The sequence below is a fragment of the Geotrypetes seraphini genome, chromosome 6, assembly GCF_902459505.1.
Source record: "Geotrypetes seraphini chromosome 6, aGeoSer1.1, whole genome shotgun sequence".
Classification (NCBI taxonomy): Eukaryota; Metazoa; Chordata; class Amphibia; order Gymnophiona; family Dermophiidae; genus Geotrypetes; species Geotrypetes seraphini.
In genome coordinates, this window is record NC_047089.1 from 209285381 (window position 1) to 209299870 (window position 14490).

A 14490-nucleotide genomic window follows, 5' to 3' on the forward strand; every position below is an offset into this window, starting at 1 on the left:
ATTCAAGCATGCACATTAGGGTCGCCTTCATACGTGCACCAAACCATGCCTCCCCAGCTTTATTTGTTTACGCAAGAAAAATTAAGGTCTGATACTTTTTGAACAGCCCTCGTACTCAAATATAAACCAATCCGAACTTAAACCGAGGTAACCCTTTACCCACCATAAAGTAGGAAAAAAGGTTGACAAGTATAAACCGAGGTTAGAAATTTGGGTATGTGAGTGTCGTTTGTCAGGGATCATGCCATAAGTAATCACTAATTTTTCAGTTGCGGTTGTTTCGAGTCCAAAAAAGGAGAGTTGACAAATATTTTCCTACTTGGGGCCATGACACCAACCAAAGTTTCTGGACATCTATCCCCACCAGAACACCTGGCCTCAGTCACACATGCAGAAAACAGAATAAAAAAATCCTTTTCAAATACAAACCCACAAACTAAACGTACTATTGTACACAAAGAAAACCCTAATATGCCAGATTCTGCACACAGTACACTACAAAAGAAATAGAAAGAAATGCATTTCTTCCTGAACAGTCCAAATATAAAAACAACAGATGTAAATTTTCAAAATTGACATATTTCAATCACTAAATTGAAAATAAAACAATTTTTCCTAACTCTACAAAGACGCATTCAAAACTTGAACTTTCTATGAGGCTATCTTAATTTTAATGAATAAAATTGTTTTCCCTGTTTCTGTCTCTCTTTTCTTTAAATTAAATTGTAGCTCCGCCCTTCCCCCTTCTGTACTTGTATGTTTTGGTACACATCTTTATGTAATAAATACAGTCCGTCTTCCCTAATTTTTAACTGTACATCGCTTTTAAATTTGAAACTGCGATTTAATCAAACTTTTAATCAAACTTGAAACATGAAACTTTTGTTGTCTGGTGATTTTATTTTTCTGATCATCTTGTTCCGTCTGTGCTCTTAACTCTGTTTCATAAGGCCACCTTATGCAATTGCTGTTTCTTTCCTCTTCTTCACTTTTTGCTCTGCATCCTTCTTTGGCACTTATTTTCATATTCAGTTCTCTTCTATTTTTCTGCCTCCATCTCAAATATATCTTTCCAACTCTTCCCCTTCCTTCCATCCACATGCACCATCTCTTCCCTCTCTTCACCTTCCCTCCGTCCATGTGAACCATCTCTTCCCCTTCCCTCCATTCATCCATTTGCCAGTAATTAGCAAGTATGTAAGTGCTATTTATTGAATTTATTGAATAATTGTTGCACTTTTTATATGCTTATAAAATCAATAAAGATTTATATTTAAAAAAAAAAAATGCTCTGGAAGCTTACACCGGAGCTCTGTGCTGGGCTGGTGAAGAGTCTCGAGTGTCTGTGCATGCTCAAGGCTTGCTGGACTCCCTTCAAGAATTCCGGAGAGGGTGGGAGTGGAGGATACAAGTGCCAGTTAACAGGGGGAGGGGGGGAGAGATAGCAATATCAGTCATCGGGGAGATAGCATTACTGGTTATCAGAGGGGGAAGGTGGAAATAGCAGTGCCAGACATCTGGCAGTGTTGGTCATCGGGTGGGGAGGGATGGAAAAAAGCAACATCATCGAAGAAAGGTTTGAATATAAACCAAGACCCCCATTTTGGGGGTCTTTTTTTTTTTTGGCCCCCAAATCTCGGTTTATATTCGAGTATACAGTAGATGGTAGATGGATACAATGCTCTATACAAACACATGAGACAAGTACCTGCATTTCTAAGTCAGTAATAAATGCTTGTACTCAATGTGGAATTAGAAAAGGAGCCAATAGGATGACTTAAGAACAGAGACTTTGTAAGAGAAGTGACATTTGTAGAAGAGAAATTGTGTAACATAATTTTGAATAGATTGAAGGGGAGAAAGATGGTTCAGTGGGAGACCTGTGAGAAGCAAGTTTCAGTAGTCTAAATGGGAGTTGAAGAGAGTGTGGATAAGGTATTTATGTTATAGAGAAAGAAATGACAGCTTTAAGCAGTCTGTTGGATATGTGCAAAGAAAGAGAGGAGTCAAAGATGATCCCGAGGTTACAAGTTTACAAGACAGGGAGGATGAGAGTATTATCCATAGAAATAGAAATTGGGGGAAGAGGTGAGGCAGGTTTAGGGGAAAAGAGAAAAAGCTCTGTTTTGGCCTTGTTCAGTTTAAGATGGTGGTTGGACATCCAAGCAGCAATGTCAGACAAGTATGCCAAGAATTGGGCCTGGATTCCTGGTTACATTTCTGGTGCAGAGAGGTAGATCTGGAAGTTTTCAGTGTAAAGATGGTACTGAAGACCAAAGCCCCAAGGGAATAAGTATATAGAGAGAAGAGGTCCCAAGACAGAACGTTGAAGTATACCCACTGTTAGTGGGATAGCCGTATAGAAGGACCACCAGAGCATACACTAAAAATGTGATGGAAGTTAAGACGAAAACCAAGACATAACAGAGACCTGAAATCCAATTATAAGTGGTGATTAATAGTGTCCAAAGCAGCACATATTTATTTATTAGGATTTATTTACAGCTTTTTTGAAGGACTTCAACAAGAATAAGTCAAACATAAGAAATAGACAATTACAGCAGTAAAAGAAATATTCAGATTACATTACAAAGTATGGCATAGTATGTTATATCACAATGTCAATACAATGTGCAATAAAACATTTTAATAAATAGCACAGGGTGTAAGCAAAGAAGAAGTATATAGATAGAAAAGAGAGAGAGAGAGTAACAGAAGTTAGAAAATAAGGGACTGATTTGAAAAAAGTTGCACATTAGGTCAAACTGGTACTTGAAAATGATCTCATCTAGGGTAGGAGTAGATAAGCATGTCCTGCTATATAGTATGTGCAGCCAAGTGTCACTCCTTGTGTGTGTGACTAGCAAGTTAGTTACTTCTTCCATTAAAGGCCTGGTTGAAGAGCCAAGCTTTCACCTGCTTCCTACAGTAGGGATAGTCTTATGTTAAGCAAAGCCTTTCGGGAGTGCATTCCAGAGAAGGCTCGCTGGCTAGTATCACATTGTGTGATATCCTTTGGAAAGTGTGTGGTTAGGGATATTCCTTGGGAGGTCCTTAGTGACCTTGAAGGCATGTAGAGGGAGATCAAGAACTCTGGGACATACTGTAGGTGAAGAAGGATGAGGATTGAGTAAAGCACCTTGGATCTGGCCAGGAACAGGTCAGTGAAGTCTTTGGCAAGGGCTGTTTTGGTAGAATTTAATGAGAAAGAGCCATTATATTAGATAGTAGATCAAGAATAGCTTGAGCTGAGAGAAAGTCAAGACTGTGGCTGTGAACAGCATGTTCGAGTAGCTTGGATGTGAAAGGAAGGAAATGGAACGAGACTTGAAAGGTTGGTAGGGTCCAGTGAAGGTTTCTTGAGGAAAGATGTAATCGCAACATCTTTAAAGGCCGCAGGAATAGTTGCAGTGGAAAGTAACAGGTTGAGGAAGTAGGAACTATTTGAAGATATGGACTACGTAAGTTGAACTTTATTTTATATTGTTTTTTTTTGATGGATTGAATGTTGTTTGCACTGGGAACACTTTGTTTTTGGATTTTTTCACTTGGAGATCCACGCCTGGATGTTTTGCATCATTTCTGTCTTGAACCCTTTCAGAACGATTATCGATCAGTATATCTCCAGCTGAGAGAGAGATAAGTATCAGTACTGATTATTATCTGACACTGCAATGTTTTCCCAGCGATGGCTAATAGGTAGGGTTCAAGTGTTATGATGTCATATACCATCACTATCCAGGCTGGTATTTTATACTGAGCATTGTTCTTTCAATATATTTTTCTTTGTTTTTTAATGACATTTTAGATATTTCAGTGAGATTTTTCTAAGTTGTTCAGTAGGTTGAGAATATGACAGATAGGGAGATAGAGATGAGTACATGAGTGAGAAATGGGATCAGAGGAACAGTTAGTAAATTTGGAGGAGGACAGATGTGCAGTTTCCTCCTCTGTAATTTTAGAAATGGAGCAGGGGTGCTCTCTTGGCTGTGTTTAAGGAATGCCATGTCATCTAATAATACATCCGGCACAGAGGTTTCAAACAGTGCTCAAACTGGTGCTTCACTACAACAGCCAGCATCATACACCAGATTTCTGCAGCAAATTCAACAGCAGTAAGCTGCTAGAAATGAATGCAGATCTTGCTTGGATTCTGGGTCCTGTCTACAAAAGGAAAGCTAGCTTGCGGAAGAGTACATGAAAGCAGAGAGCTCACAGTTCAAACCCTGTATCACTGTGGCCTTGTCAGACTCGTATTTAATATTCCTGCAAATGAAGCCTGTTTCTAATTTTATTACTCATTGGTGGCCTTTTGATTGTTGAGACCCCACTCTTTGTGGTTTTTCGCATATACTTTCCTGGGGATTCCCTTCTTTCTTTCCTGTCCCTTGTCAGACCAGTGGCGCAGCCAGACCCAGTACTTTGGATGGACCCACAGTTAACTAGGATACACCCTTCCGCATCCCTCAAGACATAGATAGAAAAAGAATTCAGGTTTTTTTAGACCCATCCAACATCTCTCCCCTCTCCTCCATGGCATCCTGGCATCTGCCTTCCTATCTCTCAACCCATCCCTCCCCAGTATACCGTACAAACATCCCTGGTGCCTGCAGCAATTAATTTTTGCTGCCGTCTCTGGCTCTAAAGGCTTCCCTCTGTTGCATCCCACCAGACAGGAAACAAGAAGTGGTGTGTCAATGAGAGTGGGATGTGGCAGAGGGAAGCCGGGGCCGGCAGCAAAAATGAAATGCTGCAGGTGCCGGGACATCTGTTATACCAGGAAGGGATGGGTTGAGAATAAGAGGGCAGTTGCTGACATCCTGAGGAGAGAAGGCAGTGTGCTGCCACTGCTGGGTGAGCCTGTGCCCACCCATAGCTATGCCACTGTTTTGCAGACCCTTTCTTCATATTCAGACTTGGGACACTCCTAGCCAGTCAGGTTTTCAGGACACCTACAATGAATATGCATAAGGAAATACGAGGGCAAATAAAAAATTAAAGGCAATTGTTAAATTACACGATAACTGGAACAGAACTAGTGAAATGCAACATATGTACTTGTACATTGCTGTTGGATAGTTCGTTCACACACAGTGCAGTGCTTGGACTTTAGGTGTGTGGCAGCCACAAGGTCAGAAACATGGACACTCCATTTCAAGATTGCACCATCGAAGAACAATGTGCCGTAGTGCGCTTTCTCTGGGCAGAGGGAGTGAAACATGTGGAAATTCAGAATCGGATATTGACTCAGTATGGGCAAAGCACCATGAAATATCAAAAGGTTTATGAGTGGGTAAAAAGGTTTAAAGTGGGAAGAACAGGTGTAAACGACAAAGGTCGTTCTGGTCACCCATCAACATCGTGCACACATGAGCACTTCGACAGGGTGGATGCTTTAGAGAAGACTGATAGATAATGGTGTCTCAATTGGCTGCAAATTTGGATATCAGCTATGGTTCTGTATTTGCCATAATGCATGATGCAGGAAAGTCTGCGCAGGCATCACCTATATGGCAGTAGAGTAGGTTTTTGTTGGGTTTTGGTGGGCTCACACTTTCCACCACAAGTATACAAGTTAGAGTGAGTTATGGGCCTGGGTCCACTGCACCAGCTACCAGGTTACTCCAGAGACCTGCCTGCTGCTCTAATAGGACTGACCATAACATCTGAAGCTATCATGCAGGCTGTTATGTACTGCTTCACATCTCTGGAGGATAGGGGAGGGTCAGTAGCCACTGGGGTAGACAGGGAGCCACATTTTAGGTATTTATTCGTTATTGAAACAGGTCTACCCACAAATGTCCAAGTTTTGCCCTGGCTGTTTTCTGCAATGCACAAAGCAACAGAAACAAAAAGAGGGGAGTCCAATCTTGTCTGCAGTGAAAAAACCAACCAGGAAAAAACAAGCCAAAACTGCAGATAGCGATTTTTACTATTCACAGTGACTCTCGGCGTTACATAACATCAGTTTGGCTTTATTATATACATTTGTTGTGACATATGTTTTTTCCTTTTTCTACCATGGACCCCTGATGAAGGTTGTCCGAAACACGGACCGTGTTGGGTCCCCTGTTTGGTAAAAAGGTTTTAATATATAGTTTGGTTGTCACAATAAATTTTGCCTACATCGTTGTACATATCTGCAGTTTTGGCTTGTTTTTTCCTGTTTTCTGCAATGCTCCATTATTGCATAAAAACATTCAAACCATAAGTCTGTCCTAATCCCAACTAAAACATGCCCCCTTGAGATTTAGATTCATTTCAGACAAACAGCATAGAAAACTATCTAAAAATGTGTGGGTTTTTTTTTTAAAAAAAGGCAATTCGGATGTTTTAGCAACTAAAATGTCACTTTATGCAATTTTTTGGGACATTTTTCTCTTTTGAAAATGAGCCCCATAGTAACATAATCAATGACCCTTATGGCCAATCTGGTCTACCCAAGATGGCCAGAGGTGTACCTATAGCTGCATGCATGTGACACCCTTATGTCATGTTTAAAGTATTATTATTGATTCCACCCTCTTTCTATATTGGGATCCTTTGTGTTTATCTAATGTATTTTTGAATTCTGTTACCTGTTTTCTTCCCCACACACAGTCCCTACTAGGATGGTATTGCAGGCATCCACCACCAGCTCCAAGAAAAAGTATGTCCTGTTGTTACTGCTAAGTCTACCACCCTGCAATCTCAACTCAGGACCTCAAGTTTTACCACTTTTCCACCTCTGAAAAAGATATGTTTGCCTATCAATACTTCTAGTCTCCCTGTTATTTCTGTAGGTCTCATGATAAAGTTCCTCACGAGAGGCTCCTGAGAAAATTAAAGAGTCATGGGATAGGTGGCAAAGTTCAGATGTGGATAAGGAACTGGTTATTGGATAGAAAACAGAGGGTAGGGTTAAATGGTCATTTTTCTCAATGGAGGAGAGTAAACAGTGGAGTGCCACAGGGGTATGTACTGGGACTGGTGCTATTTAACTTATTAATAAATGATCTGGAAATTGGAACGATGAGTGAGGTGATTAAATTTGCAGATGACACTAAACTGTTCAAAGTTGTTAAAATGAATGCAGATTGTGAAAAATTGTAGGCGGACCTTAGGAAATAGGAAGACTGGGCATCCAAGTGGCAGATGAAATTTAATGTGGACCAATGCAAAGTGATGCATATTGGGAAGAATAACCTGAATCATAGTTACCGGATGCTAGGGTCCACCTTGCGGGCTAGCGCCCAAGAAAAGGATCTGGGTATCATTGTAGACAATACAATGAAACCTTCCGCCCAATGTGTGGTGGCGGCGGCCAAAAAAAGCAAACAGGATGCTGGGAATTATTTAAAAAAGGGATGGTTAATAAGACTATGAATGTCATAATGCCCATGGTGCAACCTCACCTGGAGTACTGCATTCAATTCTGGTCTCCTTATCGCAAGAAAGATATAGTGGTGCTAGAAAAGGTTCAAAGAAGAGGGACCAAGATGGTAAAGGGGAACGGAACTCCTCTCGTATGAGGAAAGACTAAAATGGTTAGGGTTAGGGCTCTTCAGCTAGGAAAAGAGATGGCTGAGGGAAGATACGATTGAAGTCAACAAAATTTTAAGTGGAGTAGAACGGGTACAAGTGGATTGATTTTTCGCTCCGTCAAAAATTACACTCGATGAAGTTACAGGGAAATACTTTTAAAACCAATAGGAGGAAATATTTTTTCACTCTGAGAATTGTTAAGCTCTGGAACGCATTGCCAGAGGTTGTGGTAAGAGAAGATAGCATAGCTGGTTTTAAGAAAGGTTTGGACAAGTTCCTGGAGGAAAAGTCCACAGTCTGTTATTGAGAAAGACACGGGGAAAGCCACTGCTTGCCTTGGATCGGTAGCATGGAATATTGCTACACCTTGGGTTTTGGCCAGGTACTAGTTATCTGGATTGGCCACCGTGAGAATGGGCTACTGGGCTTGATGGACCATTGGTCTGACCCAGTAAGGCTATTCTTATGTTCTTATATTTGTTCACATAGTTATGAATGTGCTCCTTCCCCTTTATTTTTACAATGTAAACTGCTTAGATTTAACATTGTTTTATATTTGTGGTTTATCAAATAAACTAAACTGAACTGAACCTTTCAGGTTGTTAAACATCTGTATCATATGTTCCCTGTCCCTCCTTTTCTCTAGTCTACAGACTTCTATATTTCAAATCTCTTTTCATACATCTTTTGGCACAAACCACATACCATTTTTGTCACCTTCCTCTGAACTGAAACGGAAACATGATGGCAGATAAAGGCCAAATGGCCCATCCCGTCTGCCCATCCGCAGTTACCTTTATCTCTTCCTCTCTCTGAGATACCACATGTCTATCCCACGATTTCTTGAATTCAGACAATTCAAGAATTTTTTATCCTTAGCTTTCAAAATTGAACACACAACTCCAAGCGGGGCCTTATCAATAAGCTATACAAAGCATCAAGCATTGATGTTCCATCTATTAAACAGATAAAGTTGGTTGGCATTTGGCATGCTTTATTAACCGTGCAGGGTGTAATTTTGTGGAATGCATTACCATTGGATATAAAGAATGCTACCAGTTTACTTCGGTTCAGGAAATCAGTTAAAACTTTGTTTTTCCAGAAATGTTTTGGTAAATGATTGAGCAGGAATTATTTAAGTGAATCTTTTTTTTATTGTGTTGTGTATAATTATTTTGGTAAATGATTGAGTTATGAAGAATATTTTTCTTTTGTTATAGCTTATGAAATGATTTGTTTTTATGTCTTTTTGGAGTTTGTGACATTGTTTTAATTATGTATGTTGGATTGTAGCATGCTCAGAATTGTTGGATGGTAGCGAGTAATTTTTTAAATAAATAAATTTTAATTAATTAATTAACACATTTCCTGTGTTAGTTATGCTTCTCTCTGAGCGGCCTAGCATCCTTTTGGCTTTAGCCAGTGTCTTGTCACATTGTTTTTGCCACTTTCAGAAACCTCTGATAAGAATAAGGAACACAGGAAAATTGCATATTGTTCTCTCCCAGAGCATTAATTACTTCTTGTATTTCATGTAAAGTGTATTTCCATTTATTTTATTGACATTCATGCCTAAAGGCTGTGGCAACACACACACACACACAAAAAGCTGTCACTACTAGGGTATCAAAATACAGTATATTGAGGAAAGGAATGAGGCAAAATGTCTGGCTACCAGTCAGGACCAATGGCCTGTCTTTAATTTGCAATTATCGTTAGTATATACATTTCAGCTGCAATGAGCCACTTCTTTTCCATCACAATATGATTTTAAACAAAATGATCAGTTGTTAACAGTGTTACCAACAGTCCAGAACAGTTGTAAAAAAAACAAAACAAAACCTTTATCTAGTCTGGATTTTGCTGAACAAGATTGGGAACACCAGTGACAAACAGATGCATTAACACTTGGGCATCCAGTCTGCACTCAAAAGCATACAAAATAGATACATTACTATCCAGTGTTTGCACTCACAGCGTACAGTGGCAAAATAGATACTTGTACATTACTATCCAGATATACTATGACAAACAGATTTATTTAAAACTTTTTTATACTGTTTACAAAAAACTAAATGCTTTACATCAATTAAAACATACACAAGCCATATCATAAAATCTAAATAATAAAACAATTTCTTCTCTTTAATTGTCAACTAATAACAATTGCAAACATGCAAACATGCAAACAATTGCAAACATGGTTAAATCGATTCTTTTCTTCAAAAACCGACTAATAAATCACAAAAATGCAATAACAAACAAGTTGAGTTTTCAACTGCTTCTTAAATTGAAACCGGTTTATATTGGCCCACCAGGGGCGTTCCACATTTTGACACCAACAAGTGTCAGAAAGTTATCGCTCTAGTTTCTGCATAATTTCCCTGCACTATTGGAATTAATAGCTTTTGATTTTCAGATCGTAAAGATCTATTAGGCTTATAAAGGGCCAAAAGTTGTCGAAAGTACCATGATGTTTGATGATAAATAGTCTGATGGACCACAGAAACAACGTTATGTTGCACCCAAAGTATAACCGGTAACCAATGTAATTGCTTCAGAATTGGCATAATATGTGCCATCCTGTCAACTCCCATTACTAACCTTGCTGCGGCATTTTGTACCAATTGTTTTACCATATGGGAATCCAGTGTGCACTCAGTGGCATACAATGAAAACAGATAAATTACCACCAGTATACCATAACAAAGAGGAACAGTACTATCCAGGTATCCAGTATGCACTCACCAGAATACTGTGACAAACAGGTACACTACCATATGGATACCCAGAGTGCACCCATCATTATACAATAGCAAATAGGTACACTTCTCCCTCCGTATTCGCTGTGATAGGAGATTAACAGAATTGCAAATACAGAAAAACCGCGAATAACTTTTTTATATGTTATTCACTGTTTTCTATTAAAAACCATCGTGAATATGGTGAAACCGTGAATAACATGGCGGGAGGCCTGGCCTGTTCCTGAAGGAGAGGCAAAACACGGTGAAGAAAGTGCTGGGAATCAGCGATTTTCTCTGTAAACACTTGGAATCAGCGACTTCTCTATGCAAGCTGATGTAATTTTTTTTTTTTGGGTGGGGGCAGCAAGCTAAAAACCGTGAATAATCGAAACCGCGAATACGGAGGAAGAAGTGTACATTAATATCTAGGTATCCAGTGTGCACTCACCAGAATACTATGACAAACAGGTACATTATCACATGGCATCCAGAATGTACTCACCAGCATACAGCAACAAATAGACAGTATTGTATGGGTATTCTCTGCATATCCGCTAGCAAGAAATAATAAATGGACATGTTACCATAGAGTTAACCTGTGCACACACATCATATAACAACAAATGAGAATGTTATTGCGTTGGCATCTTGTGTTCACTCCTCATTCTGCCGTGATGCACACAGGCTAATCATAGGTAATATGCCCATTCATCAGCACACAGTCTGTTAATATATGAATATCCAGTGTGCATTCACCACAACACAGTTACAAATGAGCATGTGCTCACTGTATACCCATCACATAACCACTGATGTCCCAGTATAATAGCCAGTTCTGCAGTGTCAAAGTGGCCTTTTGATACCATGGGCTGACATCGATTGGCACACCAGGACGCTGCTGTAATTCTATGCTGTGTAGGAACTGGCATTAGGTGGGAAGATGCCTCCAAACCATAACTGGGCATTTTGGTCAGACATTTCACAAGCTAGCAGAGGGAGAAACGAGCCTGGTACTCCACAGCTAGCAGACAAAGCCAACCCTAACACTCTTCATATTTGCTAGGGTTGGCTTTATCACACTGTTTTTGTTCTCCAAACAGTTCTCCAGGGGAAGGGGTAAAACGAAGACCTCACAGGGAAGGGGTAAAACGCGGACCTTACGGACCTCGCGGATCTAAAACCACACGTCCTTAAAAATCCAAAGTCCACGCCACTTTTGAGGTCCGTGCCACTTTTAGTCTGGCTCTGACAGAGCTCTATGGCAATTTAACTCCGACGGATCCTAGCATAGGGAGGGAAAAGCATTAGGATCCATCAGAGTTAAATTGTCATAGAGCTCTGTTAGAGCCAGACTAAAAGTGGCACGGACCTCAAAAGTGGCGCGGACCTCAGATTTTTAAGGATGTGATGTGCAGTTCAGATCTGTGAGGTCCGCGAGGGAGCCGGGGGCCTGAGCTGAGCTGCAGGGAAAGCGAAGGTGGACTTGTCAATGCACAGACCTTGGATTTTTAAGGACGTGCGGTTTTAGATCTGCGAGGTCCGCGTTTTACCTCTTCCCGACCTCACAGATCTTACCTGCACGTCCTTAAAAAATCTGAGGTCCATGCCACTTTTAGTCTCAGCATAGGTTATGGCTCTGACAGACCAGCTATGACCATTTAGCTCCGACAGATCCTAATGCTTTTCCCTCCCTAGGATGAGACTAAAAGTGGCAAAACTTTTGCCCTGAGGTCCATGCCACTTTTAGTCTCAGCATAGGTTATGGCTCTGACAGACCTGCTGTGACACTTTAGCTCTGACGGATCCTAATGCTTTTCCCTCCCTAGGCTGAGACTGAAAGTGGCATGGACCTCAGGGCAAAAGTTTTTCCACTTTTAGTCTCAGCCTAGGGAGGAAAAAGCATTAGGATCCGTCAGAGCTAGAGTGTCACAGCAGGTCTGTCAGAGCCATAACCTATGCTGAGACTAAAAGTGGCACGGACCTCAGATTTTTTTTAAGGATGTGCAGTTAAGATCCATGAGGTCTGCAAGGTCTGTGTTTTACCCCTTCCCATTCTCCGGTGCATTTTATCATTATCCACATTTGCCCTTTCTAACCTGTTACCTTAGGACCCCTATGGAAGACAGTTAAGTTCTTTCCAAATTAATGTGGATTTCACAAGCTAGCAGAGGGAGAAACGAGCCTGGTGCTCCACAGAGAAAATCAGGAACCATAAATCCAATCCTTCTAACCTGGTCGGTCCAGAATGTCATCCCTTAATTTTCAAGTGACTTGCATTCTAAGATCGATCAGGCCACCTGACACTGATGGCAGTGAACAAGAGGATCACAGTTAAACTAAAGAAAGGAGGCCGTCCCAATTACCTTGGGCCAGCAGGGGTTGGGGGAACTGCAGAGGCAGCCCTGGCTACCTAATGGCATAAGAGCACCAACCACAAGCTGCCATAGGAAGTGCATTTGTGCCAGGATCTGAAGAGAGCTGCGGTTTGTGATTGTGACAGTTGGGCTAGACTTGAGGTTTAGCAGAAGTAAAAATAGAGGAACCCCCCCCCCCCCTCCCACTCCAGTGGCTGCAAATGAAGGTTTAAAGGTGCTGTAGCCCAGTTGGGGCAGATCCAAACCTGGAAACCAAGAGAGGAAGCTACCGGGTGGAGAGCAAACTGAAAAGTGCCGGATGTTTGGCCCCGTGCCTCCTCGGCAGCCGCGGGCGCTCTGCAACTGGTTCCCTGATCCGAGGCTCCTCGCTGTCCCTTTACGTCTCGTGGTCGGGCTTGCCCGTGCATGCACTTTGCAAGACTTTGCATAGATCCTGCCCCCTCTTCTTATTCCACACAAAAGGGGGGGTCAAACCCTTAGACCTAGTCCTGGGCCATCTAGATTCCTTTTCTCCTCTTCTCCCCTTAGGGTCCTTATCCCCCCCTTCACACGCCGAGACGTGGGCGGAAAGGGAGCGAGGCTCATTATTTCCACTACCCGCCAGAGTCCGCGCGCGGACACAGGTTTCTATTTCCCGCCAGACCGCGCGAGCTTAGCGTGCGAACTTACCCAGCTGCGCGAGGACGGACGAGACGTGCGCGAGGGAGACGCAAGCAGCTGCCCTAAGATCTCCGCGTGCCCCCCATGTGGGACACTGGCAGGAAGAGCTGCTCTCTGCTCTCTTTCCTTTCGTTCTTTGGTTCTCGTTTTCCGGGTTAATTACGGCTCGGATTGTGGAAACCCAACCCCGGATATGAGAACAATAATAAGGGGGCCGGCATTATTCCCCTGTCACTGCGGGGGGGGGGGGGGGAGGGAGGTGAGCGGTCTAACATAGCATCGACCCAGCGCTAACATCGCACAGAGGGGTAGGGAACTGCACGAGGTTCTACTGGAGCAGCGCATAACATCTGCGGTGCACCGGGAACAGGCGCGGGGGAGGGGCGGCTCCAGCAGTGCAACATCTGCCTTGAGCCATTCTCACCCTGGGAGCTGAGGCAGCCTCTGAATTATGGAAAATTCAATGGAGGAGATGCTCGGACTCCCTGGAACGTGAAAGCTGTGGCTGTGTACAATGAGACTGCCTGAAAGAGGAACAAGCAGAATAAAACCTGTTACATAAGCAATCTCACTGTGGCTATGGGGTGTCTGTAAAGCTTCTAAAGACAAGCTTTGAATAATGCCGCCTCCCCCGCCCAAACCCTCCGAAGTGTCAGCTTACATAGCTGGTGTCTTAAATGAGAGGTTGGACTAGTCCTAGTTTCACCTAATTTCATCTGCGGGTTTGTATTTCCAGTTAGTTTCTCTATCCGCATAACATTATTTATCCCAGGACAAGCTGGCAGTCTATTCTCACATGTGGGTGATGTCATCCATGGAGCCTGAATGCGGACTGCCTCACAAGCAGACTTGCTTGTAGAAAACTTCAGAAGTTTTGAGTATGCAGCACCGCACATGCACGAGTGCCTTCCGTGTCTCTTCAGTTCCGTGTCTCTTCAGTTCTCAGTTTTCCGCAGAGCCGAGAAGTCCATCTTTGATGCTCTGCGCTGAACTTAGTTCGCTTCGTGCCTTCTCTTCACCACAATTCGTGTTTTATTTCTTTTCGTTATTGTGAAAAAAAAAAAGAAGAAGAAAGTTTTATTTTTTCATCAACTGACTGGTGGGGCCTTTCACGTGCCCACAGTCTACGGGCTTCGACTTTGCGGCGGCTATCTTCCCTTCTATGTCCCGGCCAGTCATGGGCTTCA

At 42.1% G+C, this 14490-nt stretch overlaps 1 protein-coding gene across 4 annotated transcripts in view; it reads right to left on the reverse strand.

Moving 5' to 3' along the window:
• PLEKHA2 (pleckstrin homology domain containing A2) overlaps nucleotides 1-13461 on the reverse strand; it is a 125378-nt gene extending 111917 nt beyond the window's left edge. For 2 of the 4 annotated variants that reach the window (XR_004539966.1, XM_033950286.1), the window contains exons 1-2: nucleotides 13313-13461; nucleotides 10771-10822 (exon numbers count right to left, since the gene is read on the reverse strand). The gene's annotated coding sequence lies outside the window, so the exon portion shown is untranslated. Of the gene's footprint in view, nucleotides 1-10770; nucleotides 10823-12888; nucleotides 13258-13312 lie in introns of those variants that run through there. The other 2 variants (XM_033950287.1, XM_033950288.1) reach the window with 2 other exon arrangements.
• Nucleotides 13462-14490: the final 1029 nt, after the last annotated feature.